The sequence below is a fragment of the Eptatretus burgeri genome, chromosome 5 (assembly GCF_056783735.1).
Source record: "Eptatretus burgeri isolate ZD-2024b chromosome 5, Ebu_testis_v1, whole genome shotgun sequence".
In the NCBI taxonomy this organism is placed as follows: domain Eukaryota; kingdom Metazoa; phylum Chordata; class Myxini; order Myxiniformes; family Myxinidae; genus Eptatretus; species Eptatretus burgeri.
In genome coordinates, this window is record NC_140965.1 from 54,227,740 (window position 1) to 54,248,098 (window position 20,359).

General features: G+C 45.7%; 1 long non-coding RNA gene across 4 annotated transcripts in view; it reads left to right on the forward strand.

Moving 5' to 3' along the window:
• The window catches only part of LOC147026454 (uncharacterized), a 61,978-nt gene extending 46,404 nt beyond the window's left edge, over positions 1-15,574 (forward strand). For 3 of the 4 annotated variants that reach the window (XR_015058359.1, XR_015058362.1, XR_015058361.1), the window contains 2 exons: positions 6,887-11,010; positions 14,093-15,574. This is a non-coding gene — a long non-coding RNA (uncharacterized LOC147026454). The remainder of the gene's footprint in view (positions 1-6,886; positions 11,011-14,092) is intronic. The other variant, XR_015058360.1, reaches the window with a different exon arrangement.
• The last annotated feature ends 4,785 nt before the right edge of the window (positions 15,575-20,359 follow it).

Below are 20,359 nucleotides of genomic sequence, written 5' to 3' on the forward strand. Positions count from 1 at the left end.
ATTCGGATCTTCACCAAAATCTAATCCGTTCCTCTTTGTCACACACCCAACTGCCCACCAAATTTCATCCGGATCCACAACTTTTTGAGATATCCTGCACAAAGACAGGCAAACAGACAAACAAGAAGACGTTGTGCAGAGCACGACTCTTGCAAAACCCATGAAAACAAACTTGACCTCAAAAATAATTGGTGGTTCAATTGAGTGACTTGATTGGCAAATCCTATTCAAATTTCAAGTCAATCGGATGAAAATTGAGGATGTTAGAAATACCATCTTAGTTGTTGACCTTAGGCCTATGTTGACATTTTGATCGATGTTGACCTCAAAAATAATGTGCTGGTTTCATTCAGTGACCTGAAATATAAATCCTCTTCAAATTTCAAGTCAATCGGATGAAAATTGAGGATTTTAGAAATCTCACCTAAGTTGTTGACCTTTGGCATATGTTGACCTTTTGACCTCAAAAACAATGGGCTTCTTCCTTATGACAAATTCTACCATGTGGTGGAGTTTCGTGAAGATTGGTTTAATATTGTGACCTGTAGGCGATATGAGGCTCCCAAGCATGTACCACGTGCAAACGTCAAAAGCACTCAATATATAAATTGACTGCCTCATTGATATGCATTGCTGTCTGCGTTATCGCTGATGATTCGCCAATAATCGATGAAACTGGTCCAGTAGCTGAAGGGGTGTGTAGCATTGGGATTTTCATGTGTGTACTGTGTGTGAACGTCCTCATAGATGTTGAGGAACTCTGGGAAGGGTTCGAAACAGCATAGTGCTTTCCTTGTGTCGGTCTTCTTGGGTTGCTTTATGCAGCTTCTTCGGCTGCAGGAGTGTGGGAGGGGTCAATTGCTTATATAATCATAGCCACCTGGGTTTTGTTGATTCGGTGAGACCTGATTGGCTAGTCCCTCCATTCACAGGTGAGAGATGTGGGTGGGTCTTTCTTTATTTATATATTGACTGCTTTTGATGTTTGCACATGGTACATGCTTGGGAGCCTCATTGGTATGCAATGCTATCTGTGCTATCACTGATGATTCACCAATAAGCGATGAAACTGGTCCAGTAGCTGAAGGGGTGTGTAGCATTGCAATTTTCATGTGTGTACTATGTGTGAACGTCTTCATAGTTGTTGAGGAACTCTGGGAAGGGTTCGAAACAGCATAGTGCTTTCCTTGTGTCGGTCTTCTTGGGTTGCTTTATGCAGCTTATTTGGCTCGAGAAGTGTGGGAGGGGTCAATTGTTGATATATATATATATATATATATATATATATATATATATATATATATATATATATATATATATATATATATATATATATATATATATATATATATATATGTCTGGGTGAGCTAATTATAATTATTTATAAAATTGGGTGATGTATGACCCCATTTCTATCAAAAGTATACAAGTATTCTTTCCATCATCCAAAAGTTAAAGAAGCTCTGTAGACTGAGTAGCAGCCTCTAAAGGGGCTGTCACACCCTGACGTTTTAGCCAGTGTATGGCAAGGTCTCAAAATGTATGTAAAACGCTGGCGTACGCTGAACTATTGATGTTTTTTTTTAAAGTTTTGGGCGTATAATAACGTGTTGGACATATGCATAACGTATTAGTAACGTAAACAGAACGTTTTAATCACATATAGATAACTTATACCAACGAATGCTGAGCGTGTTGTCGGCGTTCACAACCTATGCCCAACGATAGTCTAACTTATGCATAGTTAATATGCCACGAGGATTTCCTGCACCTTGGAAGGAACTATCTATTTATTACATTTTTAATACATAGAGTCGAGGCTCGTGGAGAGGCTAGAACATCAGGACATAACAGAACAAAACGAACAACAGAAGGAGAGGAGAAAACAAATGACAGCAGGGTTGAGGGACAAAATAAAATGGAGACTTGGACAAATAAGGGATGTGAGGAAGAATGAGGACTTGGGGCAGACACAAGGGGTGCACAAGATGGATACAGAAGCAAACTCTCAGGAAGGAAAACAGGAAAGTTGGAAAAATGTGGGCTAGGGAGAGTTAACGGGGTGTAACGGGGTATTTTTTTTCTTGTTGCCAGCATTACCAGCAGCGTATCGCCGACGATCACGTGGCGTAGGCTATTCATAGGCTGCGGCTCCACGATTCAAATCATAACCACACTAGACATCGAAATGTGAAGCCGCTGTCACACATTGACGTTTTAGCCAGTGTATTCCGACGTATGAAAAATTTGACGAACAAAGCTGGTACACGTCGAATACGTTATGGGTCAGGTCAGGTCAGGTATGGGAGCATGTGCCAGAACAGCTCGTCGCTGCATCCACTTTCCGCCAGTACTCCAGGGCCTCTGTCTGGCCATCCCCTAGGCAGATGCCAGGCCCATCCCCATCTCCTTGAGATGATCCTCAACCTGCTGCAATCATGAGGCACGTGGTTGGCCCACTGGCCTCCTCCACTCATGAGACTCCCTCGCTGAGATAATCTGGTGAGCAGGATCAGCGTCTGGAAAACGAGCCACATGTCCATACAGCCGCAACTGACGCTCACAGACTATGCAGGTAACAAATCTCATCCGAGTCTCTCTCAGCAACCGCTCGTTGGACACAAAATCCGACCAGCGATAGCCAAGGATTCTCCGAAGAGACCTGGTACCAAAGGAATTAAGTCTCCGTCTCAGATCTTTGGTCAGAGTCCAAGTCTCGCACCCATAGAGCAAGACTGGAAGTACCAAGGACCTGAAGACTCGGACTTTCGTCCTCCCGCACAGGTACCGGCAGCGCCACACCCCATGATCCAGTGAATCCATGACTCCCCAGGCCCGACCCAGACGTCTATTGACCTCTGACTCGCAGCCAGCAGAGACATGAATATCACTGCCAAGGTAAGTGAATCTCTCCACGACCTCAACATCCTCACCACAAACAGACACAGACAGGACAGCAGCATCCAAGATGTCACCGAAAGCCTGGATCTTAGTTTTGACCCAAGAAACCCGTAATCCCAACGGCTCCGACTCCTCATTCAGCACCTCGAGGGCCCCCAAGAGGATGTCTAAAGTCTCCGCAAAGATGACTGCATCATCTGCAAAATCAAGGTCCGAGATCTTGACATTCCCAAACGATGCACCGCAACTTGATCTCTCCGACATCCTCCCTAAAATCCAGTCCATACAAGTGCTGAAAAGTGTGGGGGCAAGTACACATCCCTGACGAACTCCAGTAACAACTGGAAATAAGTCAGAGATGGTACCACCACACTTGACAGCACTCTCAGTACCAGAGTAGAGTTCAGACATCAGATCGATCAGTTTTGGTGGCACCCCACGAAGACCAAGAATCCTCCAGAGGACATCCCGATTCACTGAATCGAACGCTTTACAGAGATCAACATAGGCTGCAAGCAGCCCCTGCCGGAACTCTCGTCTGCGTTCGGTGAGGACACGAAGTGCAAGGATACGGTCAATCGTTGACCTCTTTGGTGGAAAGCCTGACTGCTCTGGACGCTGGTGCTCAAGCAGATGGTGGCGAACACTATCAAGAATTATCCGAGCAAAGACCTTTCCCGGCACTGAGAGCAGCGTCACCCCTCGGTAGTTGTGGCAGTCTTGGCGATCACCCTTCCCTTTCCAGAGAGGGACAACAAGGCCCCTCTTCCAGTCAGTTGGGATGATGCCTGTGTTCCAGGCAGAGCACAAAACTGCATGCAACGACACGAGTGCAGCATTTCCACCAGCCTTGAGAAGTTCGGCATGGATGCCACAGATCCCTGGAGCTTTGCCCCGTTTCAACAGTTTCACCGCAGACCGTGTTTCCACAAGCGAAGGTGGACCACAGTTGATTCGAGGGTCAGCAACAGGGATTGTAACACCCTTGACGTCCAACTCGACAGCTGGGGGATCAGCCTGGTACAACCGCTCAAAGTAACCGGCCCAGCGGGCCTTCACTTCAGACTCCTCTGTCAAGAGCCTACCACTCTCTGCTCGAACTGCAGTGCTCCGAGGGATGGGCTTGGATGAACGTAATGCGCGAATTCCCCTGTACGCGGGACAAGAATCACCTGTCCACAGGTGATGCTCTACCCCTCACAGATTCCTCGCACATAGGCCTCCTTGTCCTCCCTCAGTGCACGTACAGTTTTACGCCTCGGCTCCCTGAACAGCTCAGCTCTGCCATTCAGCCTGGCCCTGCGACTCTGGTCAATGGTATCCAGTGTCCCTTGAGAGACAAATTTCTTCTTTGCCGTGCGGTGAGCTCCAAGGCATCCACCGGCAACATCAAGGATGGTGGTCTTGAAGGCGCTCCACAACTCTTCAGGACCCCCCAAAGCACCCAGACCCCCCAAGTGTCCACTCAGCCTGTTCACAAACTCCTCAGCTACTCTCTCATCCCTGAGCTTGGCAGCATCCAGTCTAGGCTGGGATGGTACCATTCTCCAGGATTTAAGGTGCAGCTTTAGAGTTGCTACAACAAGCCTGTGGTCAGTATTGAGGAACTGAGCACTCCGGTAGACCCTGCAGTTCTGGATCATCCTCCAACGACCGTCAATGAGGACATGGTCAATCTCCTTTGCCACACCGCCAGCGTTGGAATACCAAGTCCAGCGATGAGCTTGTGGGCGCTGAAACCATGAACCGGCCACCCTAAGTCCATGACTTCTTGCAAAGTCAAGGAACTTAGTGCTATTCTGATTCATAGTTCCTGACCCATGGGGACCAACACACACCTCATAACCATCCCTATCAGTTCCAGTCGATGCATTGAAATCCCCCAAGACTAGAAGTGTATCTCGTCTGGGGCACTGATCAACCACAGACTCGAGTGTGGCGTAGAATGCATCCTTCACGGTGAGATCACTCGCCTCAGTCGGAGCATAAACAGAGACCAGGGAAATGACACCTAAGGAGTGACGAATCCTTAATCTCATAATATGCTCGTTGACCGGTGTTACCTCAATTATCATTGGGGTCAGCTTATTGGACACAGCTACAGCAACTCCTTGAGTATGGTAACCATCATAGCGACCAGACCAATAGTAGGTGTAACCACCCACCATTATCTCGCCGCAATCCGGTCTCCGAACCTCAGAGAGAGCTGCAATCCCGATGTCCAAAGGCTTGAGCTCAGATGATAACAGAGACAGGTGATCATCCTCTCTTAGGGATAGGATATTCCAGGCACCCACCCGAAGGGACCGCCCCAGGTTAACCCAAGGAGACCGCCGTCTGGTGGACGACACCTCAGCACCACTCCGACACACTCTCCCGCAATCTGACCCAGGGATGTTACCCCGTGGTTTCCCTCCTCTCATCAAAGATTGGTCCCGAAGGCTTTGCCCCAATCCCGTCATCCGGTGAGCTGCCCTGCGAAGGGAAGCTGCACAGGAGGTACTCCCACGGAGTGGGTTTTCAGATTTTTTTGCGTTTTTGCATTTTGCGGAATGAAGGGTTTTACGGTGGCTGGAGTGCAAATCCTGCCACCAACTTCCTAATAAGAAGTAACCCAACTGAAGGAGGACGTCCGCAGACACAGTTGGGCACTAGATATGGATGACCGTTGGCTCACAAGGAGCTCCTCCGCCCTTTGACAGGTTTTGTTTTTAATCCTGCTGGGTGTCCATATCCAAACACCCTCCTCACCAGAAAACCTGGTGGGGGAGACGGTTTAGTCGCCAACAACCCGACCATGGAACAGGTTAGTACAGGTTTACATGGTACCTGTAGCAGGTCACTGATCGAACCTGACCTGACGTTATGGGTAAGTTTTGTATACGCGAGTACCTCGAGAAATTTTCAGCATGTTGAAAATTTCTCGACATACTCGACATATGACACGCGTTCCGCATACGCTGGCATAAGTTGTGGGCATGTTACGTGATCGTTGACATATATTACTTGTACGTTACTCATAAGTCGAAACACGTCGAGGTAATGGTTAGCGTCAGTGTTCCAGACTCCCTGGTTTTTTTCTTTTTTTTCTTCGGTATGACGGTGATGTTGACACTTCGATATCTAGTGCGGTTATGATTTAAATCATTGAGCGGCAGCCTATTAATTTTATTATATTATAACTGTACTAGAAATCGAAGTGTCAACATCACCGTCATACCAAAGAAAAAAAAATACCAGGGAGTCTGGAACACTGATGCTAACCATTACCTTGACGTGCTTTGACTTATGAGTAACTTACAAGTAACGTGTGTCGACGTGTGTCAATGATTGTGTAACGTGCCTACATCTTATAGCCAAGCGTATGCAGAACGTGTGGGTCATACGCTGGCATACGTCAAAAAATTTCAAGCATGGAAAATTTGTCTAACACCTCGGCATACAAAGACGTATGGCAGCGTACTATGAAAAAAAAAGCCAGCGTACTACGACGTATGCCAGCGTGCTCTTAACGTATACAAACTTACCCATAACGTATTCGACATGTGCCAGCGTTTCAGCAAAATTTTGCATACGTCAGGCATACGCTGGCTAAATCGTCAAGGTGTGACAGGGCCTTAGGACAAGGCCAAAACTGCTTGTATCTGATTATTTTATGTTGAGTCTCTAGTATAAGTCTAGAAACAACACTCTACTCCATTGGTGGTTTTTAAAATATTTTTGATATTAAAATCCATTCTGATGAGCAAATTGAAAGTTCCTTTTTATGGACATTTTCAAGTTTTACTACACTTCATCTGCAAAACTGAAGTTTTCTGCTGGAAAGAAAATAGTTTAATTCTCTCTGTAATGTCACACTGCTATTTAGATTTAGTTCAGGCAGCCATGTTTGAAACGGATTGAAAGCAAGATGTAGCTTTGCTGATGAAACTCTTTTGGCAATTTATTTCACACCCACTTATTGTTTTGCTGTGTTTTCCTGCAGGACAGCCAAGACTCAAACCCAAGATGTCCTTTTGCCAACATAGTATTCAAGCTACTGTCCGGGCAGAGGAGAGCTTGCCAACATTCCCGGCATCTTACACCATGGCAATATTCAGCTTTCGTTCCATCGAAAGATATTTGAAGCAGACTGATTTGTTTGAAATAGCAAAAATGGATTGTGATTGGAGAGAATTTGATGAGTGATTTAATCTCAGAGGGAAAACAGCCAATGAATACAGTGTATAAAGCTCAGCCAGGACGTTTGCAAGAAGCACCAAGGCAGGTAGAGAAATAATTCATCCTTCTTTTACACGCACAGTGTCCAAATGAATCAATAGTATTGACTCAAGTTCTCAATAATTGAACAACGTTTGAGATGTGTATGCACCCTCGACTGCAGACAAGAATATAGACGATCAACCCATGAACTTGTATGTTAAAGAACCAGAGTGCCAAAAATACTACGACCTCATAATTGCTCAACACCGACATAACGTTATTACACACATCTAAGTCCATTACAGCAGATTCAATTTGTACATTAAGCTGGGCACAGCGGCAAACTGTAGTGTGCTTGCTTCTGCAAGAGTAAGGTAATTGCATCGGCCCGATTCAACAACAGAGGCAGAGGCAGTGGCACAAGAATACGAACTTTCTGCATTTTATTTGCACTTCTCATTGCTAGTTTGTTGCGGTCAATGTGGCCTTTTGTGCTAAAGGTGATTATTGCAGTTTCAGGGATTTGGACCTGAACATCACCACGTAAGGGTACTCCAAATTCTCCCAAGGTGGAAAAATGGTAATGCGGACAATAATACATTACTTCTACACTTTGTTTTCATTTGAACATGTTATTGCCAACATAGTCCAAAATGTTTTTCATTTCCAATGTTTTCGTGCAGTCATATGAACTAGTCGAGGCTCGTGGAAGAGCAAGTACACTGAACGGATCAGGAGGTAATGGGACAAAAAGAACAGGAGAGAGAGAGAGAGAGAGAGAGAGAGAGAGAGAGAGAGAGAGAGAGAGAGAGAGAGAGAGAGAGAGAGAGAGACAGACAGACAGACAGACAGACAGACAGACAGACAGACAGACAGACAGACAGACAGACAGACAGACAGACAGACTGACTGAGACTTTTCTTCTCCTTTATTGCACGGAAGTTCATACAGGCATCAAAAAAAAAACAACCAGGAAAGGAAGGGGAAACAAAGAAGTAATATTTTAAAATTATAAATTGATTGTCAGAGCACCACCAACCATGCCACATAAAGATTGCTTCGCACACCACCGGTTTTTAAATAAAACAGGATCTTGAATTTCAAACTCATAAAGAACACGTGATGTAACCAATGCTTTAAAAACAGTTTAAACGTCATCAGCTAAAACGTCAGTGTTCTGCAGTTTTCGTTTCCTCGATAAATAAATGGCTAGTTTTGCCTCAGAACACAAAAAGTTTGCTAAAAGACATTCATTTCTGCATTGATACAAGACATTGAAACCAAATATAAAAACACAATGTGTAAAAGTCAAACCGAGCCCCCGGATCACACGCGACATGATTCCAAAAAGCGAGGCCAACCTTGAACATTCAATGAAAATGTGAAAAATGGTCTCTGGGGTGTCGCAAAAGGGGCACAATTCCAAGTTTTCAGGACATATACGGTGGGACAGGATGTTACAAGGCAGGATGTTGTGCGCGAGCCGCCATTGTAGATCGCCTGAGCGCTTGACAATCGGTTCTTTATTCATCACCTGCCATTTAATTGTTGTGGAAACGTTACCTTGAAGCAGCGCTCGCCAATGAGCTTGCGGCTCTTCGGGTTTGCCAGGAAAAAGGGTGAGAACACGTAGATTGTACCCTGAGGATTTCTCCATCTGGTTAAAAAAACCTAAAACTTTTAAATAAAATTAAAAGATTTGGGAAAGGACATTGGGATAAATTGAGGGCATCTTCTATGTCTGGGTCCCATTTTAACCCGGTTTGCTTAAAATTCCGTAAAATCACAGAGAAAATTCTGCCAATAACTCTGATGGACCTCACTCTGGTGGCCACGGCAGTATCAGCAGCTGGTTTCCATCGATGTACAAGGGGGTTCCTGAGGTGTTTTACTCTGGTAACGCTGACAACAATAAACTTTTGCATGAAAGATCTGTCACTACAGACCCCATAAAATTTTTTTTTCAATATTGATTCATTTAAAAACATCTGAAGGGAGTAAGGACTGGTATCACGGCGAAAAGAAACAGCCTGCCACGCTTCCAGCATTCTTCGGCAAAACAGAGGGATCGATGTCATATCCACACACTTCGTATCAAGAAGAAAGAGCTCGTCACCATAGCCTAGTTTCCCAGCTCGCTTAAGCAAGCAATGGGCAAAGGCTTTCCATGGGACATCGGAGTATAGAAGACTTCGTACTGAAAGGAGGCGAAAAGCCTTCACTTTGCTCGTCACATCTATTAGCCCCTGTCCACCTTCTGCAGTCGGCAGCATTAGTATTCCTGGCTACGGAGCCAGTGCTTTCCCCCCCCAGAAAAAATATACAAAAAAGCTTTGAAGTTTTTTAAGGATAAAAACTGGGGCCTGCAGTGCCTTGAAAACATGCCATAGCATTGATGCCGCAAGATTATTAATGACCAGAGTACGACCCTGGTAGGAAAGCTGCCTCAATAATCCCTCCATTTTATCATCCGCTGCTCAGTTTTAGTAATCAGCGATTCCCAGTTTTTTGAAATAAAATCTTGAGTTCCAAGAAAGACACCGAGGTAGCGTATTCCTTCATTGGTCCATTCAAGCTGCCCTGGTAGGGTTGGAGGGGGAGTTTCATTACGTGGACCGAAGTAAAAAGCTTTGGTCTTTTCCAAATTAACTTTAGTCGAGATAGCCAAGCTAAATTCCTTGACAGACTCAACCAAAGCGCGAACATCGTCATCAGAGTGCACAATTGCGCAGAGATCATCCGCATGAGCAATGGTCTTTACGGGATCTTCTCATGGCAGGGGATGAAACCCTTGTAGCCGTGTACGTAAACGATGTAGTAAAGGTTCAATTGATAGGGAGTATAGAAGGCCAGACAGGGGGCACCCTTGACGAATACCCCTGGTCACAGGGAAAGGCTGACTTAAGATGTTATTCACTTTGAGCAAGCCAAAAATATTATTGCACAATAGTTTAATATAACAAATAAAATTTTCCTGAAAACCAAACCCCCGTAAAACAGCAAAGAGATAAGAATGATCAATCATGTCGAAAGCTTTTTCTTGGTCTAAAAACACTAGACCAACATTCCTATGTTCAGCAATACAAATATCGATCATGTCAAGTACAATAAAAATGCTATTATGTGTTGTCCTTTTGGGGATGCAATAACATTGATGGGGGTGTACAATCTCCCCAATCAGAGGTTTGAGGCGGTTGGCAAGAACTTTTTAGAAGACCTTGTCGTCCGCGCAGAGGAGCGAAATGGGACACCAATTTTTAAGTTGCTGGAGGTCTCCTTTCTTAGGTATGAGAGCAAGTATAGCCCTGCGACAGCTGAGTGGTAGCAAGCCTAATTGTAGGCTATCAATTAAGAGGTCAAGCAACTCGGGTCCCAACAAATCCCAGAAGGCTTTGTAGAACTCTGCAGAGATTCCATCAAGTCCAGAAGCTTTACCTGTGGGCAAAGTTTGCAAAGCTGTAAAAAGTTTGTCAACAGTTACTTCCTTGTCAAGTTGTTGGCATGAACATTTGGATAAGGTGGGCAACGAAGTGGTTAAGGAACTAATCATGTCTTCTTTTGTGTTTCTGGCAGAATACAAATCAGAGAAGTTTTGTTTTGTCAAGCTTCTGATGTCTTTTGGATCGTGTGTTGTTCGGCCTCCTGGTGCCTGCAGCAAAGTTACAAACCAGTTGCCGACTGGGAATCCTCCATCGTGCCAAGTCCTTCCTCGGCCAACCTGAGCTCGTGACCACATACAAAGCTTTTGTCCACAGTCTGATGGAGCGCTGCTCTCCCCTCTGGGCTACTGCTCCTGCCTCTCACCTTTCTCGGCTTCACGCTGTGGAAACCAAGGCATTTCGGATCATTGGTATCTCCCGCGATGAGGCTGAGTCTTTGGGCCTCTCACTCTCTCAATGCAAGCAGGTCGGTGGTCTTTTTGTCGTTTACCATCTCCTCTCCGGTCTCGCCCCCCTCCCCGCTCTGTCTGCGATTTGTCTCCACCATATTTCTGCAGGGGCGCTCAAGGTCCGCCAACAACCCCCTTCTTGTAAAACTACCAAAATCACGAATCACTGCTCACCTTCACTCTTTCATTCCTCTTTTTTTTCTGCCTTTGGAATAAACTCCCTCATTCTATACAATCCCATTCTTCATTCCAGGCCTTCAAAACAGCTGTTCATCACCACCTCTTATCATCCCCCATCCAAATCCTCGATCTCCTCTACCCCCGTTAATCCACTCCAAACCCAACTCCTTCAAATTCCCTGCTTTCCTTCCTGAAAGTCCCTGTGGCTTCAATCTTGTATACCCAATGTTCCCTGCCCCATTCTTCTCCCTTCCAAATATGTTCTGGTGTCTCTGTTCCCCAATGTTTTGTCGTTCCCACTCGCGCCCCTCTTGTCTCATGCCCCCCTCGCTGTGTGTTGTGTGTCAGCTCTCATACGAGCCTAGACAAGGTATACAAAAGAAAAAAAATCGGTATTGCAGCACCCTCTAATGTTCAGAGACCGGAGAGTGGCGAGATCATGGTGGCTGGTTACACCCACTATTGATCTGCTCACTCTGATGGTTACAATGTCCAAGGAGTTGCTGCAACTGTGTCCAATAAGCTGACACTGATGATAATTGAGGTAACACTTGTGAACGAGCGTATTATGAGATGAAGAATTCGTCACTCCTTGGGTTTCGTTTCCCTGGTCTCTGCATATGCTCCAATGAGTCAGGTGATCTCACCATGAAGGGCGCATTTGATGCTGCGCTGGAGTCTGGTTGATAAATGCTCTAGGTGAGATACTCTTCTAGTCTTGTGGGATTTCAACGCATTGACTGGCATTAACAGGGATGGTTATGAGACATGTGTTGGTCCCCATGGGTCTGGAACTGTGAACTGGAATAGCACTATGTTCTTTGACTTTGCAAGAAGTCATGGACTTATGGTGGCTGGTTCATGGCCTCATCGCCCACAGGCTCATTGCTGGACTTGGTATTCCAATATTGGTGGTGTCGCAAATGAGATTGACCATGTGCTCGTTGATGGTCGTTGGAGGATGATACAGAACTGCAGGGTCTACTAGAGTGCCCAGTTCCTCAATACTAACCACCGGCTTGTTGTAATAACTCTGAAGTTTGTAGCTTAAATCTGGGAGAATGGCACCATCCCAGCCAAGGCTGGATGTTCGCAAGCTCAAGGATGAGAGGGTAGCTGAGGAGTTTGCTAACAGGCTGAGTGGGGAATTGGGGGGGGGGGGTGGGTGGGTCGAGGTGCTTTGAGGAATCCTGAAGAGTTGTGTAGTGCCTTCAAACCCACCATCCTTGATGTTGCCGGCGTGTTTCCTGAAACTCACTGTCGGGCAAAGAAGAATTTTGTTTCTGAATACCATTGACCAGAGTCACAGGGCCAGGCTTAATGGCAGAGCTGAGCTGTTCAGGGAGTTGAGGCATAAAACTGTACGTGTGCTGAGGGCAGATAAGGAGGCCAATGTGTGAGGAATCTATGAGGGGGTAGAGCATCACCTGTGGTCAAGTGATTCTCTTCCATGCATTCAGGGGAATTCGCGTGTTGCATTCCTTCAAGCCTGTCCCTCGTTGTACCACAGTTGGAGTGGAGGGTGGTGCGCTCTTGACAGAGGAGTCTGAAGTGATGGCCCGCTGGGCTGGTTACTTTGAGCGGTTGTTCTCGGCTGACCTACCAGCCATTGAGTTGGATGTCAGGGGCATTACTATCCCTATTGCTAACCCTCCAATCAACTGTGATCCACCTTCGTTTGTGGAAACCCAGGCTGCGGTGAACTTATTGAAATGGGGTAATGGTCCTGGGATCTGTGGCATCCATGCTGAACTTCTCAAGGCTGGTAGAAATGCAGAACTCATGTGTTTTCATGCAGTTCTGTGATCTCCTTGGAACGCAGGCATCATCCCAACTGACTGGAAGAGGGGCCTTGTTGTCCCTCTCTGGAAAGGGAAGGTTGATCGCCAGGACTGCAAGAACGACTGAGGAGTGATGCTGCTCTGAGTGCCCAACAAGATCTTTGCTCTGATAAGTTGTGATAGGGTACGCCACCATCTCCTTGATCACCAGCGCCCAGAGCATTCAGGCTTTACACCAAAGAGGTCAATGATTGACCGTAACCTTGCTCTTCGTGTCCTCACCGAACGCAGCTGACAGTTTTGGCAGGGGCTGCCTGCAGACTATGTTGATCTCTGTAAAGTGTTTGATTCAGTGAATCAGGATGCCCTCTGGGGAATTATTGGTCTTCGTGGGGTGCCACCAAAACTGATCGAGCTGATGTCTGAACTCTACTCTGGTACTGAGAGTGCTGTGAGATGTGGTGGTACCATTTCCGACTTATTTGCAGTTTTTACTGGAGTTTGTTAGGGGTGTGTACTGGTCCCCACATTTTTCTGCACTTGTATGGCTGGATTCTTGGGAAGATGTCTGAGAGATCAAGCTGTGGTGCATCATTTGGGAATGTCAAGATCTCTGACCTTGATTTCGCAGATGATGCAGTCATCTTTGCAAAGACTCTGTACATCCTTTTTTGGGCCATCGAGGTGCTGAATGAGGAGTCAGAACCACTAGAATTATTTTCCTTGGTCGAAACTAAGATCCAGGCTTTCAATGATATCTTGAATGCTTATCTTGTCTGCACTTTGTGGTGAGGATGTTGAGGTCACGGAGAGATTCACTTCTTGTCGTCACCCCTTGCACTTTTTGAAAGTATTGAACCCCTTGCACTTTTTTCAAATAAATAACCATTTCTTCCAGAAAATTATTAAAGTAATAAATTATTTTGGTATCCACATATGTATTTCTTTGGTTTGTCATGGAACAAAACAAAAAAGCTGTAACAATTACAAAATCTTAGCTTATTCCACACAGAAATCCTAAAATATCCTGGACAATATTATTGGCACCTTTTAGAAGTTGTTCGAAAGAATTCGATATCAAGCTAGTGATTCATTTTTACTTTGGAATTGAACTCACCTGTGATTTTTTTTTTTGCAGGTACCTGCATCTTACCACTTATTCAACGAGTTTGAAGAGAGAGAAAAAAAGAGCCATTCTGCTGTTTTGTGTCACTGTGTCTACTTCAATGAGCATGGAGAAAGGAAAGAAAATTAGAGAATTGTCTGGACAAGTTTGCAGCCAAACATGGACAATCTCAAGGCCATATTTCCATCTCCAGAGACCTTGATGTTCCTGTGTCCACCGTACACAATGTTATCAGGAAGTTTAAGGCCCCTGGCACTGTAGCCAACCACTGCCAAGCAGATTCAAGGTGACCTTCAGACACAAGGTATGACAGTTTCAGCTCACACCATCCATGGCCAACTCAATGAAAGGAGGTTTTCTGGTAGGAAACCCAGGAGGACCCCACAGCTGAGAGAAACATAAGAAAGCCTGACTGGAGTTTGCCAAAACACACCTGAACAAGCCAAAATCCTTCTGGGAGAATGTCCTGTGGACAGATGAGACCAAATTAGAGCTTCTGGGTAAAGCACACCATCTCTACGTTTACAGAAAACAAAATGAAGCCTTAAAAGAAAAGAACACCTTTCCTGCAGTCAAACATGGAGGAGGTTCAGTGATCTTTTGGGGTTGCTGCGCTGCCTCTGGCACTGGGTGCCTTGAATGTGTGCATGGCATCATGAAATCAGGCGATCACCAAGGCATTTTGAATGCAATGTTCAACGAGTGTCAGAAAGCCGGGTCTCCGTTGAAGGTCATGGGTGTTGCAGTAGGGCAATGACCACAAACACACTTCAAAGAGCACCCAGGAATGGTTCAAGGCAAAATACTGGACTGTTCTGAAGTGGCCAGCAATGAGTATGGATCTCAATTCCATTTGAACACCTGTGGGGAGATCTGAAAACAGCAGTTGGGAGAAGGCACCCTTTAAATCTGGGAGAAATCGAGCAGTTTGTGCAGGAAGAGTGGGCCAAACTGCTAGTAGAGAGGAGGAGGAAGCTCATTATTGGCTGTATGAAGTACTTGACTACAGTTATTTTGTCCAAATACTGTGCGACCAAATATTATACCAGGCATAGTGGCGTGCGCCTGAAATCCGGCTACTCGGAGGCTTGGGTTGGAGGATCACTTGAGGACGGGAGCTCTGTACTGGGCTGCGCAATGAGAGGGTGTAGGGCAGCCCGGAATCATAGCGAAACCCAATCCTTATCCCTGTGTCGTAAGAGGTGACCAGGGTTGTGTCAGGAAAGACATCCGGTGTAAAACCTATGCCAAATCAGGATGTGGATCATAACCGATGATCTGCTGTGGCGACCCCTAACGGGAGCAGCCAAAAGAAAAGGAAGAAGAAGCTGTGCGACCAAATATTAGGTCGCGGGTGTCAATAATTTTGTCAATGTCATTTCTTTCTTTTTTCTGAGTTAAAAGGATATATGAAGTTCTGAATCAAAAATATAGGTTCTGTAATATGAACAGTGAAATAAAAAATTGTGGAGACCAAATACTTTCGTCAATTTCAACTTATTTTTAGAGAAAATTGTGAGTTATTTGAAAAAAGTGCAAGGGTGCCAATATTTTTGGCCACGACAGTACCTTGGCAGAGATATTAATATCTCCGCTGGCTGTGAGCCAGAGGACAACAGTCGTCTGGGTTGGGCCTGGGAAGTCATGGATTCAGCAGTTCATGGGGTGTGGTGGTGTCAGTACCTGTGCAGGAGGACGAAAGTCAGAGTTTTCAGGTCCTTGATACTTCCAGTCTTGCTCTATAGATGTGAGACTTGGAATCTGACCTGGGATCTGAGATGGAGACTTCATTCCTTTGGTACCAGGTCTCTTCGGAGAATCTTTGGTTATCGCTGGTTGGGTTTTGCGTCCAATGAGCAATTGCTGTTAGAGACTCAAATGGGATTTGCTACCTGCATAGTCCATGAGCGTCAGCTGCGGCTGTATGGACACATGGCTCATTTTCCTGATGTTGATTCTGCTCACCAGGTTCTCTCAGTGAGGGAGTCTCGTGAGTGGAGGAGGCCAATGGGCCGACCACGTGCCTTGTGGTTGCAGCAAGTTGATCAACATCTCAAGGAGATGGGGATGGGCCAGGCATCTGCCTGGGGGATGGCCAGACAGAGGCTCCTGGAGTACCGGTGGAAAGTGGCCACAGTGACGTGCTGCTCCGGCGCATGTTTCCACATTTTACAAACACAAAACAACCCCTCATTAGTAAATGGTCTAACCCATACACAGGGCGGAACGTTGTGATAAAAAAAAAATCAGACATGTGTCGCAGCACCTGCCTCAAGGATGAAATGAAACGAGCCTTACAATACTAACTCGAGGGGGAGCACTCGGTAGAGTGCAAAACCTCCGCCGCCAATACTGCTGGGTCACTTAGGCGAACCTGATATCCTATTCATTGTAGGTCAAAACGGATCAGACTCTACTGAACCACGATTGAATAAACTAAACGAGATCGACACACATGTAGAAATGCCCCCCCCCAAAGAATCGAAATATTTTTGAAAAAAAAAGTTGCAAAATTTCTTTTTTTTCTATAACAAATTTTTTTTTTTTGGGGGGGGGGGGGGTTGGAAATCACTTAAAACATGGAGAAATGCAAAAAAAAAAATCATATTTTTCAAATAAAATCGAAATTTTTTTGAAAAAAAGTTGCAAAATTTTCGAAGCTTTTTTTTTTGGACCAAGTCCAAAATCTAATGGCATGATCCTTGGACCATACCTAATCCCCCCACCAAGTTTCGTCGAAATCCGTCCAGGAGTTTTTCCGTAATACTGTTCACAAACAAACACACAGGGGTGAAAACAGTAACCTCCGTCCATCTTCGATGGCGGAGGTTAAAAAGCGGAAATTGGTCAAAAATAGGGGAAAAGGGTTGAAATTAACTTTCTTCATAACACAAGCATCAGAACCAGACAAGGGTCCTCGGTCTTGCACATGTGCTGGGGTGTGTTCCATTACCGATCAGTTTATGAAGGGCTCTCCAAGTCGCATCAGCACCCAAGCAAGCACCCGATTGAAAGGGTTAATAAGGAAAGGCTGGCGGTTCGTGCTCCATCACCCCAAACTCGTGGTTCGTGGACCATCAACCTTCGCGAGTTGTTGTGAAATAAAATCAGATTTCCGAGCCGTTTTCCGGATTAACGTCTTTTCTAAATACCGAGCCTTTTCCCACCCGTCACACTCAGCTGTTTATAAAGATTAATGTATGTGAACATCTCAACATTGTTTTTGGGTGAAAGCAACTCAAGGTTATTGGGTTGTATACGGCATGTGGTGTAGTTGGTCATCACACTGACTCCAACCATCGATCCTGAAAAAATGTCGATATCGGTCAAGCACTAATACGAAAAAATGTCGATATCGGTCAAGCACCAACCCTAGCGATTCGCGCGGTCGCCTACCGATTTTATTAGTCACACAAACCGCAGTTGGGAATTGTTATTGGAAAAAAATAAAAAGTTTTTGTTTTTTTCAGTTTTGGGTTCGTTTCTCACTGTCAAGATCGTATCACACGCGGCTGCTTCTACATTCGACACAACTCGTGCCTGACCTTGATTTCTTATCTCGTCAGCGATTGGTTATTGCTTCCAAACTAAGCATTACCAATGGGACGACAGGAAACAGCGGGCATTCATTTCAAGACAACGCGCCATTTTCCGTTCATGATTCATGTGGAGCTTGGACAGTGAGTAATTTATGTAAAACGTGACTGACGATCATGTTGTCTTGGAAAAACAGAGATTGGTGAGTAGATCAACCATGTTAAGTTTTCTCTTTTTCACTCTGAAAATACGTTGATATATTTCAGGGAACTGTGGTCTCAAAATGCAGGAGATTGCACCATTTTGCTTCATTTTTTTGAAAATTTTCCGGGGGGGGGACATTCCCCCGGACCCCCGAGGGACACGTGCGACTACGTCCACGCCAGCCTACCGCTTTTCCTTCAAAAAGGGTTGGCAGGTGTGTGTGTGTGTGTGTGTGTGTGTGTGTGTGTGTGTGTGTGTGTGTGTGTGTGTGTGTGTGTGTGTGTGTGTGTGTGTGTGTGTGTGTGTGTGTATATATATATATATGTGTGTATGTGTGTGTGTGTGTGTGTGTTTTTTCATAAAGCATAACATATTCTCCATGCTAACTTCACTCATTCAACGAGTTTGAAGAGAGAGCTAAATTCCCCAACCACATCTCTCTCTCCCTCTCTCTGTCCCATCCTTGCTCTTCCACCCTCTCAATACAATGCAGCACCCTCCTCTCACACCTCCCTCACTCTCCACTCCTCACCCCCCTTGCATCTCTCTCCTCTCTCCTCTCTCCTCTCTCCTCTCTCCTTCTCTTTCCTTCTCTTTCCTTCTCTTTCCTTCTCTTTCCTTCTCTTTCCTTCTCTTTCCTTCTCTTTCTTTCTCTTTCTCTTTCCTTCTCTCTCTCTTTCCTTCTCTCTCTCTTTCCTTCTCTCTCTCTTTCCTTCTCTCTCTCTTTCCTTCTCTCTCTTTCCTTCTCTCTCTTTCCTTCTCTCTCTCTTTCCTTCTCTCTCTCTTTCCTTCTCTCTCTCTTTCCTTCTCTCTCTCTTTCCTTCTCTCTCTCTTTCCTTCTCTCTCTCTTTCCTTCTCTCTCTCTTTCCTTCTCTCTCTCTTTCCTTCTCTCTCTCTTTCCTTCTCTCTCTCTTTCCTTCTCTCTCTCTTTCCTTCTCTCTTTCCTTCTCTCTCTTTCCTTCTCTCTCTTTCCTTATCTCTCTCTCTCTCTTTCCTTCTCTTTCCTTATCTCTCTCTCTCTCTTTCCTTCTCTTTCCTTATCTCTCTCTCTCTTTCCTTCTCTTTCCTTCTCTCTCTCTCTTTCCTTCTCTTTCCTTCTGTCTCTCTCTCTTTCCTTATCTTTCCTTCTCTCTCTCTCTTTCCTTCTCTTTCCTTCTCTCTCTCTCTCTTTCCTTCTCTCTCTCTCTCTCTCTCTCTCTCTCTCTCTCTCTCTCTCTCTCTCTCTCTCTCTCTCTCTCTCTCTCTCTCTCTCTCTCTCTCTCTTTCCTTCTCTCTCTCTCTCTCTCTCTCTCTCTCTCTCTCTCTCTCTCTCTCTCTCTCTCTCTCTCTCTCTCTCTCTCTCTCTCTCTCTCTCTCTCTCTCTCTCTCTCTCTCTCTCTCTCTCTCTTTCCTTCTCTCTCTCTCTCTCTCTTTCCTTCTCTCTCTCTTTCCTTCTCTCTCTCTTTCCTTCTCTCTCTCTCTTTCCTTCTCTCTCTCTCTCTTTCCTTCTCTTTCCTTCTCTCTCTCTCTTTCCTTCTCTTTCCTTCTCTCTCTCTATCTTTCTTTCTCTCTCTCTCCCTCTCTCTCTCTCTCTCTCTCTCTCTCTCTCTCTCTCTCTCTCTCTCTGTCTCTGTCTCTGTCTCTGTCTCTGTCTCTGTCTCTGTCTCTGTCTCTCTCTCTGTCTCTCTCTGTGTCTCTCTCTGTGTCTCTCTCTCTGTCTCTCTCTCTCTCTGTCTCTCTCTCTTTCTCTCTCTCCCTCTCTCTCTCTCTCTCTCTCTCTCTCTCTCTCTCTCTCTCTCTCTCTCTCTCTCTCTCTCTCTCTCTCTCTCTCTCTCTCTCTCTCTCTGTCTCTCTCTGTCTCTGTCTCTCTCTCTGTCTCTCTCTCTGTCTCTCTCTCTGTCTCTCTGTCTCTCTGTCTCTCTGTCTCTCTGTCTCTCTCTCTCTCTCTCTCTCTCTCTCTCTCTCTCTCTCTCTGTCGCTCTCTCTCTCTCTCTCTCTCTCTCTCTCTCTCGCTCTCTCTCTCTCTCTCTCTCTCTCTCTCTGTCTCTCTGTCTCTCTGTCTCTCTGTCTCTCTGTCTCTCTGTCTCTCTGTCTCTCTGTCTCTCTGTCTCTCTCTCTCTCTCTCTCTCTCTCTCTCTCTCTCTCTCTCTCTCTCTCTCTCTCTCTCTCTCTCTCTCTCTCTCTCTCTCTCTCCCCCTGTCCCATCCTTGCTCTTCCACCCTCTCAATACAATGCAGCACCCTCCTCTCACACCTACCTCACTCTCCACTCCTCACCCCCTTACCTCTCTCTTACCTCTCTCTTACCTCTCTCTCTGTCTCTCTCTCTGTCTCTCTCTCTCTCTGTCTCTCTCTCTCTCTCTCTCTCTCTCTCTCTCTCTCTCTCTCTCTCTCTCTCTCTCTCTCTCTCTCTCTCTCTCTCTCTCTCTCTCTCTCTGTCACATCCTTGCTCTACCCCCTTTCAATACAGTGCAGCACCCTCCTCTCACATCACCCTCACTCTCCCCTCATCACCTCTCTCTCTCTCTGTCTCTGTCTCTCTCTCTCTCTGGACATATCT